The following is a 25,826-nucleotide window of genomic DNA, read 5'->3' as shown; positions in this document are numbered from 1 at the left end:
CGCCTTCGTTGGCAGAAAGCAACAGGCCATTACAATAGTCAATCCGACTTAAAACCAGAGCCTGAACAAGAGTCTTCCTGACGGAGTCAGGTAGCAAAGGGAAGACTTTGCGTAATAGGCTGATGGTGTGGAAACATATTCCCGAGATATAGGTAATGTGTTGTTTTAGTGACAGATCTTGGTCAAATCGAATCCCCAGATTCTTCACAACCTGTTTGGGTTCTGGAACTGCTCCTAGGTCTTGCGGCCACAAATCTGGAGTCCATAGAATTTTAGCTTCCCCAAACAACATTACCTCAGTTTTGCTGACGTTACACTGAAGGCAATTGACGGACATCCAGTTTGCCACTGCTTTCATACCTGATGAAAAAGAGTTTTTTACATCAGCAGAGAGAGTCTTAAAGGGGAAGAGGAGCTGCGTATCATCCGCGTATGATACTGGGATGAAACCATATCTACGCATCACTCTTGCCAGGGGTGCCACATAGATGTTGAAAAGGGTTGGGCTTAAACAGGAGCCCTGTGGCACCTCTTTTAAGATCTCTACTTCCGCTGAACGATACGCACCCATGGTGACTCTCTGGGTGCGCTCGGATAAAAAGCTCTTCAACCAGTCAAGGGCTTTGTTCTTGATGCCAGCGTTCGACAACCGATCAGTCAAGATGGTATGAGACACGGTGTCGAACGCAGCCGACAGATCTAATAGAACCAAGATCACTGAAAGACCCTTGTCCTGGTACATATGTAGATCATCAGTGACAGATAAAAGGGTGGATTCCATACTATATTTTGGCCTGAATCCTGACTGAGAGTAGTCCAGGGTGTCAGCAAGTTCGATGTATCTGGACAGGTGATGGTTTACATACTTTTCAGTCAGTTTCCCTAAAAATGGTAGTAAAGATATGGGTCTAAGATTGGCTAGGTCATTCCATGAGATGGCAGTATTTTTCCTTATGGGTCTGACAAGGGCCCGTTTCCATTCTCTGGGGACGGTACATGAACTGAGTGAAAGATTCACCAGTATTTCAATCGCGGGGCAAAGTTGTTCTGCTAGGACAGGCATTAACCTAGCAGGAATGGTATCATCTGGACTACCACTTTTAATCTGTAGGATTAATGAGGAAGTTTCTTGTAAAGAAATAGGAGGGAAAATATCTAGAGAATATGTATCCTGCTTCAGTTCTGTATCTACCAGAGGGAGCGCCGAGTCTGTGGTAATCGCCTTGTTAGCGGAGACTATTTTATCGTAGATCATATTAATTTTATTAGTGAAAAAACAGGAGATTTCGTCACAAAGCTGTTGAGAGGCCATCTCAGAGGACTCACATGCAACTGGCTTAACAAATGTTTGTATGATTTGATAGAGGACCCTTGGAGAGTTCCCTGCATCTTTAATTTGTGATGCAATATAGGATTTACGTGCTATGTACAATAAGGAGTATTTGGACAGTTAGCTAGTCACCAAAAGTCTCAATCCTGTTCCACACTTTACATCAAAACTACCATAGACTTCAATGGAGTGGTCCTGATGCTGGGGATGCAGGATGCTGAGGATGCTAAAAGATGCTCTGGGTACTGTGCGGTAAATGGGAGCCTTCTTAGGGTTATTCCTCGGACCACGGGTATGATGGGGCAACTTTGGCCACAAGGGCTGGAGTACCTCGAAGTCCGCTTTGAGCCAGTAGAAGTTATGTTATGAGGATGTGTAGAGCACGTTTATCACCCAAGAGGTACTCAGCAGGTGCTGGAGTAGGGGGTTAGGCTGATCGGGATCCTAGCCGAATAGTTAGGTCTTCAATATTTCGAGAATTTGGGAAGGGATGGGGAGGCCCTGATATGATGTTGAAGGTCATTCCTGGATTTGGTGGCGATGTAGGAAAAGGAGCGTCCTCCTGACTTGCTCCTGTGGATGCGAGGTATGTGCATGAGGAGGAGTGAGGCTGAGCATAGTTGCCTGGTGGGTTTGTGGAAGTTGAGGCAGTGGGTAAAGTAGGCAGGTCTGACGTGGTGGTGAGCTTTGTATGAGTGGGTGAGCAGTTTGAATTGGCATCGTTTCTGGATTGGTAGCCAGAGAAGCTCTCTGAGGTGGGGTGTGATGTGTGAGTTTTGGGAGATGTTGAAGATGAATCTGGCTGTGGCTTTGTGGGTGGTCTAGAATCTTTGTAGCTGTTGATTTTTGATGCCGCATCTGGTGTTGTTGGGGAGGCAGTGGAATATTTTGTGGAGCATGATTAGGATGAAGAAGCAGGAGGAGGTGACATCATTCACTTGTTTGGCCATTGTGAGCTTGTCATCCACGGTGATTGAGCTGGGTATTGGCAGCATAGGATACAGCGTTAATTCCGTGGGATCTTATGAAGTTCAGCTGCAGCTGGGCTACCGATCACTGGACAGAGCAGGTCCAGCGATATTCATTGGTGAGGGCCACTGTCAGTCTTTGGTGACCAATTCACACACTCTGACAAATCTCCTGAGACCAAAAGACACAGGTGTAACTTTTGAGTCCAGAATGGAGGTTTTCTAGGTTACACATCAACGGTAGGCTGCGATTCCTTGCGTGTTGCTACTGACTGACCGGAACTGACTACTTCAGCTTTCATGGTCCTGATGCTAGATCATGGGGTCAGCAAACTGACACTTGGAGTCATGAATTCAGGCTGCAGCTGAGGAGTGACTTTTTCTTGAGCCAGGCATCTCAGACCGAGTCCTCTCATTGCTAGCCCAAGGAGCCGCAGGTGCAGTCCAGCGGTTGGTGCAGCCTCTCTTGCCAGGTTCAGGGGTCAGCAGGGAAGTCTTTCTTCGGTTCTTTCTCCAGTCCAGATGTGAAATGAGGTTCAGGGTACCAGGGATACCATATTATTCCTCAGAAACTGCCCTGGAAGGAAGAACTAGACACTAGCCAATGTGCTAGGAGGATCCCTCCCGCCCTGTGAAGTCGCCCGGCTATGTGTGGCATGTAGCAGTCCCAGATTGCACTATTCTGCCCACTCTCAAGATGTCTGAATACGTACTTGGATGTTATGAGCTTGGTAGTCCACCCAAGAGGTGTGGCCACCTATAGGCTCCTCGCACACAGGAAAACCGGCTTGGCCACTGGCTTCTCCTCCCAGATCTCTCTGCCAGCCCACCTACCTGACCAAAGGAACTGTCCTACATTAGTGTGATTGCCATTGCCCACCAAAGGCAGCATCCCCTTTGAAGCTCACTTTTCATGCCAACACCCTGTTTGCTTTTCAGCAAGGGGGAGGTTATACCTCCCTATGTAGCAGGCCTCTATTTTTCCTGAGCCTGGAAGTCGTTCACACTACTCCTCATGAGGGCAGAAGGCAGTCTGGTGGCCAGCAATGTGAAAGGCCACAAGATAAACTGTGCAGTCCCATTCAGAAGTTAGCCGGACAGAGAGGTCAGACGGTAGTGCTGAACTAAACAATTGGGCTACTAACATTTCCATAGCAAAAACGACAATTTGGGGATTTTGCTTTAAGGACATTTTAAAGAATATGTCTTGCTTAATAATATAAAGCTCCCTGCCTTAGTGATCGATAGGCCTTCCTCAGTGGAGACTTACATATATTGTTAAGGAAACTGAGGGGCTTTGCAATTGGTTTAAATGGCAAAGTTTAGCCAGCAGTATTACAACTGCTCTTCCAGGCTGCAGTGGCAGGCTGGGAGACAATGTGTACTTTGCCACCCGCAAGGTGGCACAATCAGTGCTGCAGCCCTGGGTGGCCACTAACTTACATGCCCTATACTAAGGACTTATAAATAAGTCAGCTTATGCGAATTGGGGGTAGCCAGTTCAACAAACATTTTGTAATGGGTCACTCTCAAAGTCTAAAGACCATCCAACAGCCTTTCCTTTCACGCTCCCTGTACCCCAGCACGAATGTCACATTTTCACTTAACTTTTCTTTCTCTGACTGCAAAGTCAGAAGAGTTTGTAAACACCAATCTCTGTGTTAAAAAAATATAAGAGGTTTGTTAGAAGACATTGCCTGACATTTGACCTCTATCTTTGAAGCGCAGCAAATGTGACAGGATAAATACAGAATTTAAAGGCTTCTTTAATTATTGCCTGAATGTCTGCGACCTGCCAAGCCACCAGTCCATTGACACTCATAATTTGGGAAACACTGATCTACATGATTCCTCATGCAGGTCACACAGCAACAGCAAACCTGGGACAAATCAATAGAGTGGAAGGGCTTGCCTAAATTAGTGCAGCTGATAAAACACCTATTAAATGATTTTTCGATCGCGAAGTCTGTAAATCGTAAACTCTGTGACAGCAAAACATATACATCACAAAGTACCAAAGGCGCATGCGATGTGGGATATTATTTTTCAACTGTAATGTGTACATTGTAGCATATTGTCAGTCAGAAGGAGTAGAGGACGAAAAGGGGGCGTCCATCTCTTTATGAATCATGTATTGATGTTTTATAACCAGAATGCCACCCTCAAACTATGGATGCCGTATCATCTCTTAAAAGGCGTGATTTTGGATTTGCAAATTGGAAATTGTCGTAGAGGAATGGCTTCCACTTGGGGATGTAGTTTCCATGCTTTGTGGAAGCATATTGTGTGTAAGAAATGGAGGATAGAAATAATTCCTCACAACCGTAGGATCTCAGGGGCTTATTTACAAGCCCCTGTGCGGCCGATGCATCAGTTTCACTATTGGAAAAAGTGACGTACTGGCGCAAGAGGCTTGTAAATAAGCCCCTTAGGGCCCCACTTACAAAGTTTTGACGCATGGTAGCACAGCAGGCATTCCAACTGCGTTGACGTGTGCCAAAAGAAAAAGGCAGGAATATGCCTTATCGACAAGATACGGAGCATTCCTGTCCTTCTCTACAGTGCACAAACTGCAGCCGTGCGCCAACGCCAACACGCTTGCGTCATGTTGCAAGGATGTCTGTATTGCGGGGATGATTGTTTTTGTGCAGGAAGGTGTCATTGGTGATGGCATTTTCTTCTTTCAAGCAGCGTGCTTAGAAAGAGGAAAAAACAAGGAGAAATAAAAGTATTTCTCCTCGTTGCCCCACTCCTACACCTCCCCTGGGAAGCCGTAGGATTCTGAGGCATTCCCAGCTTACCAAAACATTGTAAATCTGGGACTGTGACATGTTCCATGGATGTTGAGTGGGAACACCCACAGCAACAGCCATGGAACACCCCTTTCATGCAGAGTAATGCATGAAAGGGGTCCATATTTACAAGGCCATGAAAATCCATGAAGGTTGACTTTACGTGGCCTTGTAATTATGGGCAAGCCCACTGCACTGAAACTGAACCCCTTTAACCTTTTTTTAGAGTCATCATTGTGATCCAGTGGATCCCTCAAACCCCAGACCCCATGCCGCTGTACCTGTTTCAATATTGAGAGCCAGTGCCTTGCGAAGTGGGCTATTTGTTTCTGCCCTTTGTTTAAAACACGGGCTCCTATTTTGCCCATTTCCCTCACTACCATCTCTGACACCTAAACTAGGCTGTCTCCTCTGCTTCAATTTTCCCCTCCCATGGGTCATTGCTCCAAAGCCCAAAGAAACCCTGACATAACAAGAGTGCACTGGCTCTTCTTGCAAACAAGGAAGGCTAGAAAAACAGCCATCATTTGGGATTTAGTTAGGTCCGCAAGAATTATGCGATTTATGCATCCATTGTGTTTTCTGTATAGTTATGGATTTGCCAAAAAATCCATTATTTACTGCACAGTCTGTAGATTTTATCCAAAAATTGTTTCTAGCCCAAACGGATCCAATGTTACTAAAAACAGTGACGTGTTGCAGCACAGTGAAAGGCCCTTCTCAAAGGTAGACTGGTTGCCATTGTTTTTGATTAATGCTATAATTGGGTATTCAACCAGTACTAATGAGGTGAAACCTTTGCCCAGACTGTCTTCACAAATATAAAAATGACAAAATAATGAAGTAATACTATCCCAAGATGTACCACATTATGCTACACAATTTGCGTTTTCTTGCCGCTTAATTTAATCAACCCTGCCTTATGATTTGGTCCTTCCTGATGTATTATTTTTAAGTAAGTAAATACATTTTTATTTACATAGTTAATTAAAACCGTTGCAATACAGAAAAATATATATATATATGTATTCAGTAACAAATCTGTCATTTACATGCATAAAACTTGATCCTTCATAATACTTATGTCTTAAAACCATGATAATAAAGCTTGCTAGTTTTGAACAACTATAGCATCATGATAATTTATCAGTTTTTATCTCCAAATTTGTAGGTTAACACTGTCTTCAGAAATGCCTTGCACATTGACTTATATTTTTTCTGGCTGGGTTCTTGATGTTTTCATTTCTGGCATTTTGCTTCCGCACAATCTCAGGAACTTTACTGCTCTACAGTTCAATTGTGGATCGCTAGGTGCAAAGCATGCCAACAGAGCTTGCCTCCTTGTTTGAATCCCTCGTCGATTAAACAATTGTTTCAACAGTTTCTTCCGTTCTTTACAGGAGCAAAGTAAATGCAACAGGTCTTCCTGAGCTGTTCCACATAATCGGCACGCAGAGCCTGCTTTATCGCGTAGCCAAAGTGGGAGATGCTCGGTGCAGGGGAACAGACCAAATCTATATTTCATAAATGCAATTTTTATGTTTTTGTCATATCCCAGATTGAAATAAGCTTGAGCACCCGGCTTCGTGTATGTGTTCAGAGTCATCCATCCATGGGCTCCCTGTGAAAGTGCGGCCTTATCCTCCAGCCGTGACAGTAGTTTCACCATCTTCCACAATGTTTTTTTAAAGATTAGTGTGGTTGTCGATGTTTCCCAAAGTTGAACTAGCCCTAATTTGTGTAAGCGGCTGTGAAGATATTTCGCAGCTGGTAATGTAGTGTGCGTTTGTAGCTCTTTCCACAGCTGTTCGTTTAACGTTCCCAGAGGAGCGTTTCGCACTTTATCCCATGTAGTGACGAAGGCCCCTTGTCTGGCAATTGTTTGTTTCAGGATGCCAAACTCAAGTCTGATTTGTGCCTGTGAGGTGTACTTCGGCAGCCCAAAAATGACCCTATATGCCGTTGTTACAGTAGCATCAAGTATTTCTGCCTCCCTGCCTTTCTGTACCTCACTACCGTAGGTTACTGTTGGTAGGAGTTTTGCATGAACCACCTCTGCGAGTGACAGTATAGATGGCCCAGATAATTTAGAATTTAATGTTTTTAGACAAGTTGCTATTATTAAACATTTTTGCCTTATGCTGGTCTTCTGCGCCAAGAAATGACCACCAGAATCCAGCTTCACGCCGAAATATTTGTATTCTGTTGTACCTTCTATTCTGGTCTCTCCCCAAAACCAGGCTGCTGTTTGTCGTCTTTTGTTCCCATTTATCATTGTCCTTGTTTTGACCAGGTTGATTGTTAGGTAAGTTGCTTGTGAGAAGTCCCGCGTTGGATTTAGGAGTTGTTGTAACCCTACTTTTGTTTTGCTGATCAGGACTATGTCATCTGCATAACGAAGACAGGGAAGTGCTGTGTCTCCTAATTTCGGGGCATGTGAATTGCAGCTGATTAGTAGCGAAACTAGGTCGGCTGTGTACAGATTAAAGAGAGTGGGTGCCAAAACACAGCCCTGTTTCAGGCCTTTTTCCGTGGGAATGCATTTTGACAGGAAGGTTCCATTACCCAGCTTCACCTGTAGCCACGTGTCTGTATGCAGGTTTATGATCAAGTTGATAATTTAATTAGCTCTGTGTTTAATTGGCCCCTTGTACCACTCGACTCTGTCCAATTGCTTAAGCACCCAACATAAAGGCTGCTTAGGATCTAGTAAAGGTTTTAACTAATTGAGTCACTTGGAGCTCCACCATAACAAAGATGTATTGTTTTCAAAGGCAATGTATGAGTGTTACCAGTTGAGATCTGGGTTGTGCTCTTAAGTGGACATGCATAAAGATGCTTTTAGGTATTACTTATTGCTTGGCCGGGTGGCTTGCCTCCCAACATCAAGTCGGTCACCACTTGGAGCTTTTTCAAAAAAGTTCTCCAAACATCAGGAGGTGCTTCCTAAAGGTATCTTTGTAGGTTCTAGGTGTCCAAAACACCAATCCAAAAGTCTAGAATCTCCTAGATGGTCTCTGGGATGTCTGGACTACAATTCCCACAATGCACCGGGCCAAATCATTAAAGGTCCACTGGACGCACTCCAGGATGGGGACTCTTAGTGGAGCCGATGCAGGTGAGCTCTGTTAACCTGTAGCTTGAAGGGAGTCTATTCCTTAATCCTTCTTGAAGCAAGGTACAGTTCCCAGGGCGGTTGTACCAGATTGGGCAGTAGGTACAGTCATTCAGAGTGCAGGCCTTTAGGTGCAAATCCAGAATCCCCCAGGGCATCCTTCTTCTCCTTGTAGTTTCAGCCAGCAGATCTGAGAGACTATGCAGCTCTCACATATTTATTCAGTTATCTCTGGAGACAAGCTGGGGGGCACCTCTGTCCAATGAGATGCTGGGTGCCACCAAAAAGCATGGCAACTTCCTCCAAAGTGTGGCATTTTCTTGTCCCAAAAAAGCACTGCAATCCCAAACTCCAACATGGATGATTTATCAACAGAGAAGTTAGAACTGGCTAAACCAACCCATAATGTGCCTCATTTCCATTAGTTTTCCTCCCGCTGACCTGTGAATATTTCTGCCCTCAGCCTGCCATCTGGCTGAGGGCACAGAATGTGGGGGTAGGTATGCCTGGCATTCCTTACTGACCTGTGCTCTTTTTGAACTCAATTTGATTTTCCCAGCCCCCTCTTTATGACCTATCTTCCTTAGCTTCATAGCTCTCTCCATCAGATAACCTCTGCTATAGCCAGGCCACTTATCAACTAATAAAAGCAGCCTGGCTAGGCCTGTTAACGCTGACCACTCAGCAGAGACTACTAGTAGAAAGCTGCATTTTGGCTTAAAGAAGAGAAAGTTCTATAACTTCTCTTCTGTACTAGTTATGAACCATTCAACAGTGGCAAGTTGTTGAATTTATCAATACAAATTTTTTGTTTTTGAATGATATTTATTCCTTTCCTAGCAATAGTTATACCTAAATAAAATATTGCAATTTTAGCCTATAGAGCCCAGTATCTTCAATGGGAATAAAATTAAATGGGCAGTTTTTCCCTCACCAGGGAATATAAAACATATTTTATAAGATCCCTGGGACACCTAGCGGAGACCTTGGGGGTTCCTAATGTATATATAAGGTAGATTAGCACTTTTAAAGTTCCCATAGCACCTAAGACGAGTTTCCATACAATTTACCTTTAAAGACAGTTTGCAAACCAAGGCTGCCTTTAAAATGACAGCCATGCCCCATTATATACTAAGGACCTATAAGTAGTTTGAACCCCCTAGCCCTATTATATACTAGGGACTTATAGGGTCTGTCAATAACAATTGTGAGAAATTACTTTTAAAGATAAGCTGCAAGTCAGGCCTGCCTTTAAAAGGGCAGCAGGCATACAGCAGCGCGCACATGCAAGTGCATGAAATCTACTCGGACTTTAAACTTGAATCCCCTATTATATACTAGGGACTTCTAGGTAGATTGCACCCCCAGGCACTAATATCTACTAGAGACTTTTGGGTCTGTCATTGCCAACTGTAAGTGTAACCTATTACATATACCTTTTTAAACAAAGCACTGGCCCTGGGCCTGGTTAGCAGAGCACAGGGTACAGTCAAAGTCAGTTACCACCAGTATCATTCAGCAAAAAAAAGGGGATGGACAGGACAAAAGGATGACTGTTAACACTTGCATTTATTTTTCATTTAAGGTGTGTGTGTGTTTACATGCAGTTATCTGAAGGTGATAAAAAATAACACACTAGTTACTAAATATTTAATTCTTTTCAGCCTCATCTTTGACCCCCGCCAAGGGACATTCAGGATTACAGTTCCACAATATTTATGCACCCCAACCATTGCATATAAATGAAGACAGCCTGGAAATGTGCCAAATAAACAAGGCCATGCCTTCAGGCCATGTTATTTTTAAGTCCTTGCTGACATATTTGCGCCCCCCCCCAAGAAATGCAGTCATGGATACCTGGTGTGGGGGGGGCGAGCCCCACAGTTTGATGACCTCTACTGTATGGCACATTTCTGTAGGGTAGGTTAGATTCTCTTGGATACAGTGCAGTGTAGTTGATTAGGGTTTCTAGGGTAGAGTACTGAGTAGCTGGTTATTTTACCTTGGAGTCACTGCATGTTGGTTAATTTATGTCTATAATATTCAATTTTAATAAAAATATTGCACACCTTAAGAAATGTAAATGTGTAAACACTAAGCAGAAACACAGGACAATCGAAAAAAGAGTATATCACAATCATTGTAATCATTAATTAGCTAAATTAACCAAGTAGGGTGTTTTCCCTATTTCTACAAACAGAGGGCAGGAGAAGGGACATGTAATGTGTTACCAGCTATGTAAAAAAAAATTGTGAGATTATATTTTACCATATCCTTGAAGTGTAACAAATATCCATAGCATTGAAAAAGTAAATGGGGACTGGTCAATGACCCTAGGATGTTGTGTAGTTAGAAGATTAGTGATCCTGGGCTGCAAAGTAGGTTAGTGGTTAATTGTCCGTAGGATTCAGTGGCACATGGCAGGGTAGTGTCACAATCGCATGGCGTAAATATGATGGGTTAGATTCCCTACAGTGCAGTTTGATGAATTGCAGCCTATCCAGTTAGTTTATCACTGATAAGGAGCAATGTGGTAGTTTAATATCCTTAAGATGCTATGTAGTGTATTTGTATCCTTAGGACACTTGTGATGTTTGTTAACACCCCAAGTGTGCAAGGTGATGGGTTAGTGCGCTTAAGTGCATGGCTGTGAGTCCATGTCTCTAGGGTACAATGCACTGTGGATAACACTCTTACGATATATCATGGTGAGTTGGTGATGCTAGGGTAAAGTGTAAGGTGGTTAGGTAATGTTTCCAAGTTTCAGTGCAATGGAGTGGGGTAGTGTCTTTATGATGCGCTGTAAAGTGGTGCTTTAATGCAGCTTGGATGAAATCATGTGTGATAGGTTAGTGTTTGTAGGATACAGTGCAGTGTGCTGTGTTAGTTTCCCTTTGTTGAAAACAGTAGACACAGGAGACCTGAACCCAGCACCATTAAAACAAGCATGGCAAAGCAAATAGGTCTCAGCAGTAAAAGGTCGGGCTATTGGCTTTGCCTTTGCATGTTTATTTGCACATGCATGCTTGGATGTGAATTAATAAATTCCAAAATCCCAGCCAGTGCATGCGATTGATGCCCAGGCTTGGTTTACGTGGCGGCTGCATTGGTGAAAAAGAAAGAGCAAGGCACAGGAGACCACCAAGCAGGTCAGCAGACTAGTTTGTAACAGGATAGTAATTGGTAGCAGGAAACGATCCATGGTAGGTGAAAAGAATGTGTGGAACTAGGAGGAGGGGCTGAGGACAGACAAGAAGAGGGGCTGTTATGAGGATAGCTACAGAAAGAGATGGAAATTCTGATCCTTTGTCTACAATAAGAATAAATGAGATAACAGAGACCTTCCTGGTGTTGTGCTGTCTGCAAAAATGGTGAAAGCAACAACGTACATAGAATCCATGCCATACTGAAAGTGCTGTTATATTGTTTACTTAAGGAGCTGTGAGTAGATCACTGGGCACTACCTCCGCAGAAGCGTCCTAATGTTCATGACCCAAAGGGACAATAGAAAGCCCTGCAACTGCATACCTGGTAGGAAACAAATACATTCAGTGCTGAAAGATTACAGAAAGCTGAATGGGTTGCATAGCAACCACAGGAGTGGGCATCTATGTACTGGTCTGAGCAAAGCTAACTGCAGGAGACCAGGAGTACCCAGACCTGTGTGCACACAGCAAAGAAAAGGGACAGCACTGCGGTGCACCACGCAGAGAAGGACATATGTGGCGCAGGGTGAGGTGCGAGAGGAAATGGGTATGCACTCTATCTGGTAGTGGCAGTGATGCGAGACAACATTCATGCGGGGAACATCACTTACAACGCAACTTTTACCACGCAGTGCTTTTACATCGTAGCTTTTACAACGCAAACCATTACAACGCATTGCGCTGGGGGGCGCTCTAGGATAGGGAATATATTTAATTTACTATCCAACACCTTCCCTACTATCCACGGGGACTGGAGTTGGAATAGTAAATTAAATAAATCACTATCCAGCGCCCCAAAGCACTATGCGTTGTAATGGTATGCGCTGTAAAACTCGCGTTGTAAAAGCATGCGATGTAAAAGCATGCGTTGTAATGTCGTACATCCCATTCATGCACTTTCTCAAAGGCAAAAGCCATGACACACTCAGTCTACCCAAAATTTTGCAAGAACCCAGAGATTGGTGGCCACCTTAAAAACGGAAAATACTATCAACACTGCACCAAGGGGGCACCAAATACTAAACAAGTACAGGGTTGACAATAGCAACCATCTTACAATATACAGAACCTCATTCTAATAAATTCAGAAAAGCAAAGAATAATCTAAACAACAGGAGCGGAGGCCATTTTTAAGTTAATGTGAGTGATCATTATGAAGCCAGATGAAGTAAGGGAATTAAAGCCGGGAATAACCATCAAACCATCTCTAATTTGTAAAAACAAATCAGACATTGAACTTCACGGTCTGTAAAAAATGTATCAGACAACTGGAGAACAACTTAAGTGGCCCCCAACTGTTGACACATTTTCCAATGAAGCAGCCATCTGTCTCTGACTCTTAGAAGGGTGTCAATCAGAGTCCTTTCAATGACACCTGCTATGGAAAACTGCAACTTTAGAAGTAACAGAAGCGATGATGGCACTCCAATGACCATGACCAAGCAGAAGTAGAGCAGAAAAGACTGAATCAGGAGTGGTGGAGATGTGGGAGCAAGTCTTCTGACTTCTGACTCCAGTATCAAACAAAAAAGAAAACTCAAACCAGCCATACAAGACAATCAAGGTCAAGATATTATGGCAAGAACAGTGGCAAGAGCTGACCAGAACTGTGAAACAAAAATTGAGATTACTACTTATGTGGTAAAGAATACTTGCATGAACACAAATACCTAGTTGTAGGTCACACATGTCAAAAGTGTGTCAGAGAGAAATATTATGAGAGGATGCGCAAGTGAGGGAGATCAGGAAATGACAAATTCAGCCACCATGCTTGCACAGTCTAAAGCAATAGCAGCAGCTCATCCAGGTTAAGATCCAGATACAGAATGAAATCACATTGAGCATCCAGACAACAATCTCACACCAGTGCATCATCATCATTTTGCTGTGTAAGAGATCAATATTTGTCCATGATGACAGATGAACAATATACCAGCATGAAATGTCCATGATGAAATAATTTTTATTTTTTATTTTTTTTGGGATATAAACTTTTATCGTCATTCATGTTCACATACACAGCAGTGTGCCTACAACCATATCAGGCCGGCAGCGATACACATGCAGTTCCGTGGTGATAAATACGGCAGTAATGGACACAGTGGGATCTCTTCGGATACAGTCAACATCCCTACATTAATTTAGGAATCAGTGCGTGACAGGTCAAATAGCAAGCTTACAAGTATTTAGATAATAGTAAACGGAGACACAGTACGTGGTACAACGGAAGTGCCAATGGAGCCAATATAGCAGTTGAGAGAGAAGCACAGCAAGGAACTGACACACAGCATATTCGCGCCTCCTAAAAGGGGTGGTATCACATCCCTGGTACATAGCAGCTTGGGTGAGGGTCAGAGTAAATCAGCATTATAATGCACAACGTCAAGCAATCATGGTACCGCAGATCAGCCTTCCCTGCAGAGTCATCCAGTTCCACAGAAATGCTGATCGAGCGGGAACTCCCACCTCCAATTGGTCAACAGTAATAGGGCTATCAGGCTCCCCACCTTCACCATCCCGTTCCTACATATAGCCCTTGTATCTATTCCGATTCTGCTGCTGGGGTCACGTCAACAACATCAGTACCCTCCGTCCCGTGTGGTGCAGTTAGGAGAAGGTATGCCTGTAGAGGACTCCAAATGTCAGCCGGCCTAGAGGTCAGAGGCAGCAACTCTGAGAAAATTCCATACTGTTCGTGACAGTATAACATATCTTGCAACCAGTCTTTGAATTTAGGGGCACGACCCCGCCCCCATCTGCAGGCCAGGTGTCTTCTCGCCAACAACAGTGCAACATTAGTGTATTTCCTAACATTCCTCGCTATGCGCGCAGTATAGCCCAGCAGGAACAGCAGCGGATCCAATTCTAGTGTAACATTTATCATAAGCGAGATGCCTTCACAAACTTGCGACCAATACTCCTGCACCTGCAGGCAGTCCCATGCCAAATGGAGGAAGTCCGCCCCTCCCTGTCCGCATCTCTCGCATCTATCTGAGTCGGCCAAGCCGAATCTGACTTTTCTAACAGGGGTGTAATACAGCCTATGGAGGAACTTGTAATGTATAATTTTAAAGCGACAGCTAGACATCACCTCCCCTGATAGGTCACAACAGTATTCCCACTGGTCATCCGTGATTTCCCTACCGAGGTCATGTGACCAGTGCATTCTAGCCGTACTCTCCACAACCGGTAGTTCTTTCCGGAGGCTTTTATAGATATTGGACACTAGATGTGCACCATCCGCGCTACTCAGCACAACCGTAAGCGGGGCGACACTGGGGGGTTCCCGAGGGTATTCAGGTAGTATGGTTTTCAGGCCCTCTCGCAACCGTAGAAAATAGAACAACTCCAGGGGGGTAGGCGTACTATCCCCAAAAATGTGTTCCCGAGAGCGAAATATCCCGTTGTGGAATAGATCGCCCCACGTCTGAATTCTCAAACGGCGACACATGTTCCGGAAGCCCAGTTCTTGGAAGAGCGCCATTTGCGGGTGATAAGTCAATGGTAGTCGAGCTGTATAAAGTAATGGGGCCTGCAAACGTCTCCCTATTCTATGCCATACGTCCATTGTACAAGTTACTGTATTCGCCTGCATTTCCAACACAGAACTGGGGGCATGAATCACACCAGACAGTGGTAGTGGGTGGGCAATCCAGTCTTCCGCCGCAACCTGTGGCATGAAGGCAGTAGGTTTCATCCAATAGTACAGGTAGTGTGCCTGCGCACTCAAATAATAAATTTCAAAATCAGGGATATCGAACCCTCCCATATGATAAGGTTGCGTCATAACCGCCCAACGAAGACGCGCCTGCTTGCCCCCCATACTAGACGTATAAGTTCGGAGCTCAAGGTTTTGAAAAAATAAGCACCCGGGTGATAAGGTATATTGAGGAACATATATAAAAAACGCGGCAAGACCACCATCTTTATGAGGGAAACTCTAGACGCCAAGGACAAGGGTAGTTTGATCCAACGGGTCACCGAGTCTGCCAGTTTAGTTATAGCCACTCCATAGTTTAGCCGCAATGTGTCTCCCTTGTTTCTCGAGATTTGTATCCCTAAGTATCGCAACTCCGAGGAGCACCACTCCAGAGGGTAATCGAGCGGGAATTTCGACACAGCAGGCGTGAGGGGGAAAAACTGGGACTTACTCCAGTTGATAGAGACGCCAGACAGGCCTCCAAAGGCGACAAATTATTTAAGGTAGTTTGGGGCTCCTTGACGTACAGCGTGACCTCGTCAGCATATAATGAAATAGAGAGTTGCCGTTGAAAGCAGTTAAAGGCGCTGGCTTTATGTAGCTGTCGAATGCGACAGGCCAGTGGCTCAATCGCTATGGCGAAGAGTAAAGGGGAGAGGGGGCACCCCTGGCGGGTACCCCCCATTATTGCAAAAGTATCAGTCAGGAGTCCATTCGCCAGCACTCTCGCCTTCGGAGCCTTGTATAGTAAACGCACCCAATCCACAAAGGTCGGGGGAAAGCCCATCTTCTGTAATACCGTAAATAAAAAACCCCATTCCACGGAATCGAAGGCTTTCGATGCGTCCAAAAAGACAGCAGCGAGCGGTATCTCAGGGCTCACCGTTTGGATCAGAGAGAAAACAGTGCGGAGGTTGTGTGAGGTAGATCTCGCGGGGACAAATCCTGATTGATCAGGCAATATGAGCGTGGTCATGAGCAGAGAGAGTCTCGTGGCGAGCACCTTGGCCAGAATTTTGGCATCGCAGTTCAACAGTGATAAAGGGCGATACGAGTCACATTGTGTGGCGTCTTTACCCGGCTTAAGCAGAGATGTGATTACAACCTCTCTCATGGATCTCGGCAGCACGCCCACCGCCAAGGCATCCTCAAACACCTCCCGCAGGACAGGCGCCATGATATCAACATAACATTTATAAAATTCTGCGGGAAGCCCATCATGACCAGGCGCCTTCCCGTTGCTCAAGAACATTATGGCGTCTCTCACTTCATCTAATTCGAGTGGAGCTCCTAGAAACTGTCTACGGGCATCGCTTATCCAGCAGAGTGCGATATCCCCCAGAAAGCCATCCAGGTCAAGGTCCCCAGTCGCCCGTGATGTATAAAGTTGTTCATAGTGTGTTTGGAGTGTGTTCAGTATGCCAGCTGAGTCCTTGCACACCCTCCCATCTGTCGTATTCAATTCTAAGATGGTGTTCGAGCCTCGTGCCATGCGAACCGCCATGGACAGTGCCCTACCCGGTCTCCCTCCCTCATTGTAGGCGCGGGCTTTCCAGTGTTTACCCTTAAACTGCACCTCTCTATGCGCCTCCGCCTCATATTCTGATAATTTGGCCCTGAATTCTTGTTGCGCTGTCCCTGTTCCTCCCCGCACCATGTCTCTCTCCAGTATTCGCAGGCTATCCTCCAACCTATGGAGTGTGCGCTGTATGTCTCTCAGTACCCCAGAGCTTTTGGCGATGCACCACCCCCTCACTGTAACTTTGAAGGCCTCCCAGACCGTTTCCACACTATCCACAGTATCCTTGTTACGAGGAAAAAACTCTTCTATATCCTCCCTGAGCTCCTCCCGGAAAACCGTGTCTACTAGAATGTTAGGGTGCAATCGCCAAGGTGGGCGTGGTTTATTAAACCCAGGCATATCTATAGTCAGTAGAACTGGGCAGTGGTCTGAGTGTGTCCTAGGTAGATGTTGCGCAGTCAGGATATGTGGTGCTAAATTTCTTGACACAAGAATATAATCTATTCTAGCCCATTTTCCAGTGTATGAAGTGAAGTGTGTGCCATCCAGCAGATCCGGATGCAGGTGTCTCCATCCATCGACTAACCCCTCTTCATCCACTATCCCTCGAAGGACATCTCTCGCCCCAGGGTGGTACGTCGAACACCCATCTGCTCTATCCAGCCTGGGGAGTAAAGCGACATTGAAGTCTCCACCCCAAATTAGGTGACTAGAACCCACATCCATCACTATCCCCCAGAGCGCAGTGAAAAAATGGGGGTCATCAACATTAGGAGCATAACAATTGGCAATAGTGAGTGTCTCCCCCCCAATCTCTCCCACAAAACCACATACCTCCCCTCCTTATCTATACGTTGACCTTGGAGCGTGAATGGGAGGGCGCGATGCATAAGGATAGCAGTACCTCTGGCATATGAGGAATAGTTTGAGAAAACCCTTACGCCCGCCCATCTCCTACCGAAAGTGGACATGACAGATGGGGGGTTGTGAGTCTCTTGTAGCATAACCACCTGTACGTTATGTCTATCCCAGTATGCCGCCAACTGTCTGCATTTACGTGTGTCCTTAAGCCCCCGCACATTCCATGATAAAAAGGTACATTTGTTAACTTCCCCCGCTCCCATAAATGTCAGCTTTGTCCATCTTTCTGAAGTTACCATGCGGCAGACATATTAACCGCATAGTGCCATCGCTCCTGCCAGTACCGAGTAGCCTGTATACCACTTTGTCTGTTAGCTTGTGTAATCCGCACTCAATCAACTCACACAACCCCCAAGCATTCCCCCTTGCCCTCCCAACCTCCCACTGAAGCGTCCCCAACTTGCCAGTTTCGTCATCCCTCCCAACTCACCCCAACTCCCTCAACAGCCAAGGGTGAGAACATACCCTATACCAACAATAACTGTATGGGTAATACCCTCTAGGTAGCATTCCAGGTGGCAACACAGTTCCCCCTCTGCTCCACTAGCTCCCTCAGGCGGGGTCCAACCAGCCAGTGGGAGAGAGGAGGGGGTACCCGGCGAGCAGTATCCAAATTCAGCTTCCCCCGGGCCATCTCCCAATCCCATCTCAACTTAAGGAGGAGGAAATATCAGCAAACACATACATTGCCACAGAGTGGCCCACAAGTCAGTACTCACGCACAGGAGTCCGATCAATACAAGAAAGTCTCAAAAAACTGCGAGGTCACTGTTCATCCTCCTCCACATGGTCGCCTCTCCGGTCAGGCTCATCCTCTCCATCCCCATTTTGATGTGCTGTACGTTTGTAGTGCTTGATGAAGTCCTCTACTTGTTGTGGTTTCGTGAAGAACCTCTGACGCCCTTGACAAGTGACCCGCAGTCGAGCCGGGTAAAGCAGAGCATATTCCACCTGGAGATTGCGAAGTTTCGCCTTGACATCTAAGAACTTACGTCGTTCTTCCTGCACCATAGGCGTGAAGTCTGGGTATATCGTAAAATTGTTGCCATCAAAGGAGAGTGTTTTGGAGGTCCGAGCCGCACGCAAGGCAGTATCCCTATCCCTATAGTTCGGCAAGCGGGCAATGATAGGTCTTGGCTTCATGCCCGGTTTGGGCACAGGTCCCAGGGATCTATGCGCCCTCTCCGCTATGAAATGGGGTGAGAATGCTTCCGGGCCCACCGCTGCTAGCAGGAGTCTTTCCACATATTCCTCCATTTTTCCCACATTGGTGGATTCCGGAATACCCACTAAGCATATATTATTGCGCCGGCTTCTCGCCTCCAAATCCTCGTTCTTGCCGCTATAGTGCGCAGTAGATCATCCATCCGTGTAAGCCGCGTCGTGTGTTGCGTCGAGGTGTCCTCGATGTCCGAGACTCGCTGTTCCGCTTCTTTTAGCCTCCCCTCATGCACATCTAATTTATGGACAACAGCATCCATCCGTGAAGACATTCTGTCTACCTTGTCCGCTATTGTCGCGAACCCTTGGCGCATTTCACGGAGGATTTCCTGGACATCTGTGGAGGTGGTCGGTTGGCCATCACCAGAGCCACTGGCCTCGGTCTGTTTCTGTAGTTCCGGGCTGGTGCGAGTCGTTTTTTTTGTAGCGTCAAAAGTGAGTTTCGGTTGGCGTGCGTCTGGCCTTCCCATCTTCGCCACCGGTCAGGACGGTGTACCACTATAAGCAATGATCTGGGCAACTAGGATCTCTCTGCAATGTCAGGTGTGCAGGCTAGACCGGTCGCCGTATCCCGTGTAAACCACGCGCCGCCTGGGATAGGAAACCACGCAGGATGTGCACGTGTGGCCAGAACAGGCCTCTGTCGATTTTTTGGGGCCGAAGGCAGCTCCACTGGCCTAGACCTGTCAGCACCCCAGCGCTCTCACAGCATATCAGGCTCACCGTGCACCGGCCAACAGTAGTCCCACTGAAGCTGCAGGGCTCCCAGGTCTCGAGCTGGCCGTTCGAGAGCACCCACAAGTTAAAAGTCACAGACACCTCACCCAGGCAGGCCACAAACGAGCGTGTGTACGTATCCCAGTAGCTGGGCTGCAGTCAGTCGTCAGTATAGCACCCTAGCCGTGGAGAGCGCGGCTAACTTGTCCGTACCCAAACCAATATCGTGGTGGTGTCCTCAAAGGGTAGCGTCAATGAAGCCCTTCCAAGAATGTATGTACCAGTCGTAGGTCAGCGTATATCCCACTATTGGTAGTTCTCTCCCCGGACAGCGAAGACCAAGGCCATCAGCAGGGGCAGAGGGGTGCCTTACTGCGAGTAAGCTGGTCACTTACGGGGAACCAAGCTCCTCGTGTCACGCAGGTTTCAGGGCGACCCTCTCAGCCAGCAGCAATCCCCACCAGCGTACAGCACCAGCGCGCAGCCTAGCGTATCCTCTCCGCTCCTCAGTACCTTGAGGGTAAGGCAGGCACGCAGTTCCAAAGTCCCTCCGTTCACAGAGCAACCTTCATTCCGGAGTCAGCCGCCATATTTGCTGCGCACTGGCAGGGCACCGGCAGCGCTCGGCGATAAGCACGATGAGTCAAGGTTCGCAGGGGCTGCAGGTTCGCAATGTTCAAACGGGAGAAGGCTCATCAGGGCCAGACATACATCCACTCACGGTGCAGATCTCAGCTACCAGCAAGGGCTACAGCGTTCGTCCTCCGCCACCGCCACCGCTTCGGTTTCCGCTGGCGTTTTCGCGCCCCTCGGGGCCTAGCCAGCTCTACGAAATCCCCAGTCTCGCGTTGTCAGGCAGGCCGTCCGGCTGCGCAGCCACCTCCACTGAGCAGGATCGCTGGGGACGGGATCGCCTCTCCCGGCCGAATACGGCAGGCTATCGGCCCCAAAATCGAACCGGAGCTTCCAAGGGGTTCCCTGCACAGATGGGAAAAATTGCAGCCCGGTAGGTTGCCGAAATTAGGAGAAATGAAGGATTAAGTTCGCCAGGATGTGGGAGCCTCACAGAAAGGCGTCCATTCACTAGTGCGCCACCTAGCGCCCCCTCCATGATGAAATCTCATGATGGGACATCACATTTGTGCTAGACAGCAGCGGCTCTATGAACCATGTTGGAGTTATGGTATGCGAGTGATAAACCCCATCACTCAGCGTCACTGAAAAAACACTCTTCCACCTACAAAAGATTGTAGAAAGTTAGCTTCAGAACTACTTGCAGATTACATCATTGAAGAATTCTGGGAACCCACATCATAGGTCTCTCCACTTGTAGTAGTCCCAAAGAGAAACACAGAAGGGAAGATAAGACTGTGTGTTGACATGCGAATCTCAAATACAGCCTGAGAAAGACACCCAGGGCTGTACGTATGTGACATGAACGAAACATACAAACAGTTAGACCGCCACTAAGACAGCACTCATACCAATATCTACAGCTCACTAAGGAAACTCACAAAGCAAGGTGTCCCTCCAAGTGGATGCAAGACTGTGAACAAGCACACCAAACTATCAAAAAGGAAGTCAGCTGTGTCACCAACATGCTTTGCATAGACCCCAAGCTATGTATAGAGTTCACAGAGGATATCAGCCCTATAGGGCTAGGAGCTATCATGGCAAAACGTAAGAGAGGGACAGAATTGTGGCACATAGTATCAAATGGAAGACGGAGTCTCACAGACACTGAATAAGCATACTGTATGTCAGAAAAATAAATTCTCTAAAAAAGGGGGAGTTAGGTCCTGGGGCGCGAAGTTGGCTGGACCATCTATACTTGTACAAAAAAGAGATTGCCAACCTCACATTTCTTTTCTCCTCACAATTGAGGAAAACAAACCAAAATTACTATATAGTTTGTTCGGTATATCCACTTCATACCTTTTTAATTTTTATTTCATTATTTTTTGGTATTTCTTGTTTGAAAAAAACACAAAACAGTAACACATTTGACACTTTCTACGTACAACGTAAAACGTACAACTGTGGACCGGCGAAACGCTGGAATACAGATAAACAAAAGAGACAGAGCCCTGATGAGAACCCAGAAACTGATGAAATTGGGTTTGAAACGCGTCGGCATTTAAAACAGAAATGCATTAAGTTGCTGTTTAGTGAATGAGAAATGTTTTTGTGTTGACTTTGTCTGTTGGGTAAAAATTTAACCAGAGAGCATTTTGTGAAAACAAATTCATTGTTGATAAAAGTCTTTGTGAAATGTATAGTGTATATATATGTATTGTTGAATAGTGTTGAATTGTGATGTATTTGTATTTATGTAGAAAGTGTCAAATGTGTTAATGTTTTGTGTTTTTTTCAAACAATACCTAAAAATAATGAAATAAAAATTAAAAAGGTATGAAGTGGATATACCGAACAAACTATATAGTAATTTTGGTTTGTTTTCCTGAATTGTGAGGAGAAAAGAAATGTGAGGTTGGCAATCTCTTTTTTGTACAAGAAAAAGAAATTCTGGCAGTGGTATGGGCATGCAAACACTATCATATTTTCATGTATAGAAAACGATTCACTATTATAACAAACCACCAGAGGTTTGTAACAATTTTTCTGAAACCTGAAAGTTTAGATGCCAAGTCCATTGAAAGATGAGGTCTCTGCCTACAGGTGTACACTTACTCCATAATACACTAGCCAGTCAAAGATAACAACGGAGCTGACTACATGTTCTTACATCCACTGCCAACAAAAAGAACCAGGACATCTACTGCTGAGGAGTACATCAGTTTTATAACTGATGAAGTGACACTTTCCACTGTCTTTCTTCAAGCCATCAGAGGCAACACCAACGAGAACTAAGCCCTAAATGAAGTAAGCAGGAGAATTGAAGACATGTGCCAACACCTGGATGATATACTTAACGCAGTTGACAAACAAGAACATGATCACTTTTTGGCATATGAAAGACGAACTCTCAACAACTGAATGTGTTCATGACAAAACAGAGCATAATCCAATCTACTGATCTTTGCATGTTTATCTCGACATTGTCTAAAAGTAGATGGGACTTAAAACATGCAATAAGTAGTTATAACTGGGTGGGCAATCAAAAGAGTAATAAAGAACATAATTTGTGCATATTAAGTTTTTGGCTTCTGTCCAGATGAGGACTCTCAAATAACATATGCTTTCGATCCCCACTAAAATTATCACAGCATCTCGGACAAACAAGAGAGCCTAGTGGAAAATATATTGCAGTTCTGCAGAGTGTAATATAATATCCATTTATTTAAAAAATGACATATAATAAAAATCTGAACTAGTAGTAATATATAAGTGAAAAGAACATGTATAGAAGAACATTTTGGGAAGTTTCAATTATGAAGATAATTTGGCAATGTTTATTTAATAGTTTTTCGTCTTAGAATGCATTATGATTTCCTGTTGATTAGATAAGTTAACTCTTGTCTTTTTCTTTGTAAATCTTGTTTGTAAACTATGGGGCTTATTAACACGCGCATTGCGCCATCAGTGCATTACTTTTTTTTAACTCACTGGTGGCTCACAGCGCAGACCCATATTTATGAGGCCACGCAAAGCCACTTTGCAAAGTGACTTGCTGCACTGGCCTGCATCAAAAACGAGTAAATAAGCCCCTATCTCTTTAGAGATGGTACATTCTTTTGCCTTTCCTGAATTAAAAAAATGAATGTTGCCTCATGCTTAGAGACAAAAGACTCATACTTTCAGTAGCTGTAAGAAAACAACTGGGTGACCTGGCCCACTGAGATCACCGCCGAGTAGTAGTCGCAAAACGAGCTCTATGAAAACGGTTATAGTTACCAAACTAATGGGCCAGATGTACAAACATTAGGAATGCTGATTTCCTAATTGTGATCCTTGCTGAATGGCAATTAGGAAATTGGTATTTCTAATGTATGAAATTCTTTTGCGTTTCATTAGCGATTCCTAGTGGGTCACAATAGACCCACCTCATGCATATTAATGAGGTAGGTAACAATGTGTGACCCATTAGGAATCGCAGTCATCACAGGGATGGTGGTCTTCTGAGGTTAGCAGACAACCATGTATGTGATTGCGTTTTAATAAAGCGTCCTTTTTTTTTAAATGCACCCTGCTGAGTAGACTAACTCCCCGTTACCTAAGGATAATTGTCATCAGGCTGTCCATCTTGGTGTAAAGCTGGACATCCCTCGTGTTGGTACGCAGGAGTTAGCTGAACTGGAATTCCAACATTTGGTAATCATGCAGTGACACCTGAGTGATCCTCTGCCTAAACACGGAAGTGGTTGTGTATTTATAACAGAACCTTATGTATTTATAACAGAACCCACGTGGCTATTTTGCAACCCCTGTTTAGACCGCAATAGTTTATTCTAGTTTGATATTGGTGTCGCCAACCGGACAAAAAACAAATATGACATTTGCTCAGTGAACTTTAGCCCCTGTACTAAATGTTCAAGATGTTGTGATAATGTACCCACGAACTAGAAATGTAAGCAATGCAGATTCAGAGAATGTTATCCTGCATTGACACGCATGCAAATGTATGTCAAAAGCAATCGTGTGTAAAAGAGAAAGCAACTTACGAAACGTGAGCATGTAAATGGCTGTGTTTCTGTAAGACCTATTCTGACCATGTGACACCTTGAATGAGCACTTTAACAAGCAGAAGCAAGTCGTGCTCCCATTCGTTGAATACTAAACACAATACAGCAAGCGTACACAGATACTCCACATAGCACCAGAGGGGAATACCAGGTAAGGCTGATGCTAAGGTAAGAAGCGTGTACCCATTCTGAGCTATTTGTCACACAGCAGCTATGCAACCGCTGGAGTGAAACAGTTTTAAGAAAAGATCAGCAACCAAAGGGGAGGTTGAAAAACTGTGCAGACAAAAAAAGAAGAGCAAATCTGTCCAATCTCAAGGAACGTGTTTGGGTGTTAGTGAATCAGAGGCAGACCAAGTAAATTGATGCGCCTGTGGCCATTATCTCATTTTTTAGATCATGGTTCTAATATTGCAGACAGCTTTTTTTGAACGATATATTACCAGTAAACAAAGACAGAGTGAAAAATGAAAAAGTAAGTGAGTGGCCCAGCAAACCTTTGCAGCTGCCATGTCTCCGTGTAAAAAAAATGGAGCAAAAGGTGCAAAATGCCACTGAGGAGCAACATATGAGTGGGTGAGGTGAAAGGGTAAAAAGATAAGGCATGATGGCACTACTAGATAATAAACCGGGAATGAGTGGGCAACTGGGTGTTAATAAGCAGAAACAGAGGTCAGGGATTCGGAAGACAAAAAAAAGAACATGCACACCCAAATGCTAAAAAGAAACAAAAAAAGAGACCTTCAAGTCAGCAGTGGAAGGATTCAACTCATCCAGTCAGAACACTGTTAGAATCACATTTTTCTTGATAGGACAAACATAGAACAGGGATTAAATTTGTTGAATCAAGACCAGAAATCCGAGATAGTCAGCAAAGAGTTTCCAATCATGAGCAAAGCCCACTCTAGGTATATGTAATGTAAATTGCTAATGCCACCACATCAAATAGTACTAAGCTACCTAAGGCATATACCAGTGAAAAAGAGCTCCCAATCAGGAAAAAAAAAACTATTTTCAGTCACACTTTCATAGAACCCCTTTTCTGGTAAATGCATTACATGGTAATCAGAGCTGAAACTCCTTTTAGTCTGAATACAGTCTGAATAAAAAAAAACATAAAGGAGTCACAACCCAAATCACATACGAAATCCATGGAACAACATTTGAGGCAGCCAGAACCTGAAGTAGAGTCCAAGGAAACATAGGGATCATGGTCTAAGGCACAGGAAATGGGAGAACAGAAACAAAGGCCAAAGGTCAAAGATTACAGATAGAAGTAAAGAGGACCACAGCCAGAGGCACAGAGTGAATCATAATCAGGGCTGGACTGGCTGTAGCGGGCATCAGGCGTTGCCCAAGGAGGCTGGAAAGGTGGGGGCCGGTTTTGTAGTGGTTGGTCTGGAGTTGTTACTGGGAGACAAGTTTTGCAGTGATGCTGCAATATCGGCCCCCAGTAACGAAAGCAGCCAGCACTGCTTCACACTTGCACTCCTACCTACCAGGAAGTGGGGGTCTAGTCCAACAAAATTGCCAGGGCTGCTTTGGGTTCCCAGTCTGAACCTGATCATAAGCCCGGGCGGAGCTGGCGTAGTTGCTCTACGCAGAGCTCCACGGAGTTGGGCAAAAACTCCGCTCTGCGCCTTCACTACCCTCAATAAATATTTTGAAAATAAAAATGAAGGTAAATTTAA

This window comes from Lissotriton helveticus, chromosome 9 (assembly GCF_964261635.1).
Source record: "Lissotriton helveticus chromosome 9, aLisHel1.1, whole genome shotgun sequence".
Taxonomy (NCBI): Eukaryota; Metazoa; Chordata; class Amphibia; order Caudata; family Salamandridae; genus Lissotriton; species Lissotriton helveticus.
Note: the sequence above shows the minus strand (reverse complement) of the source record.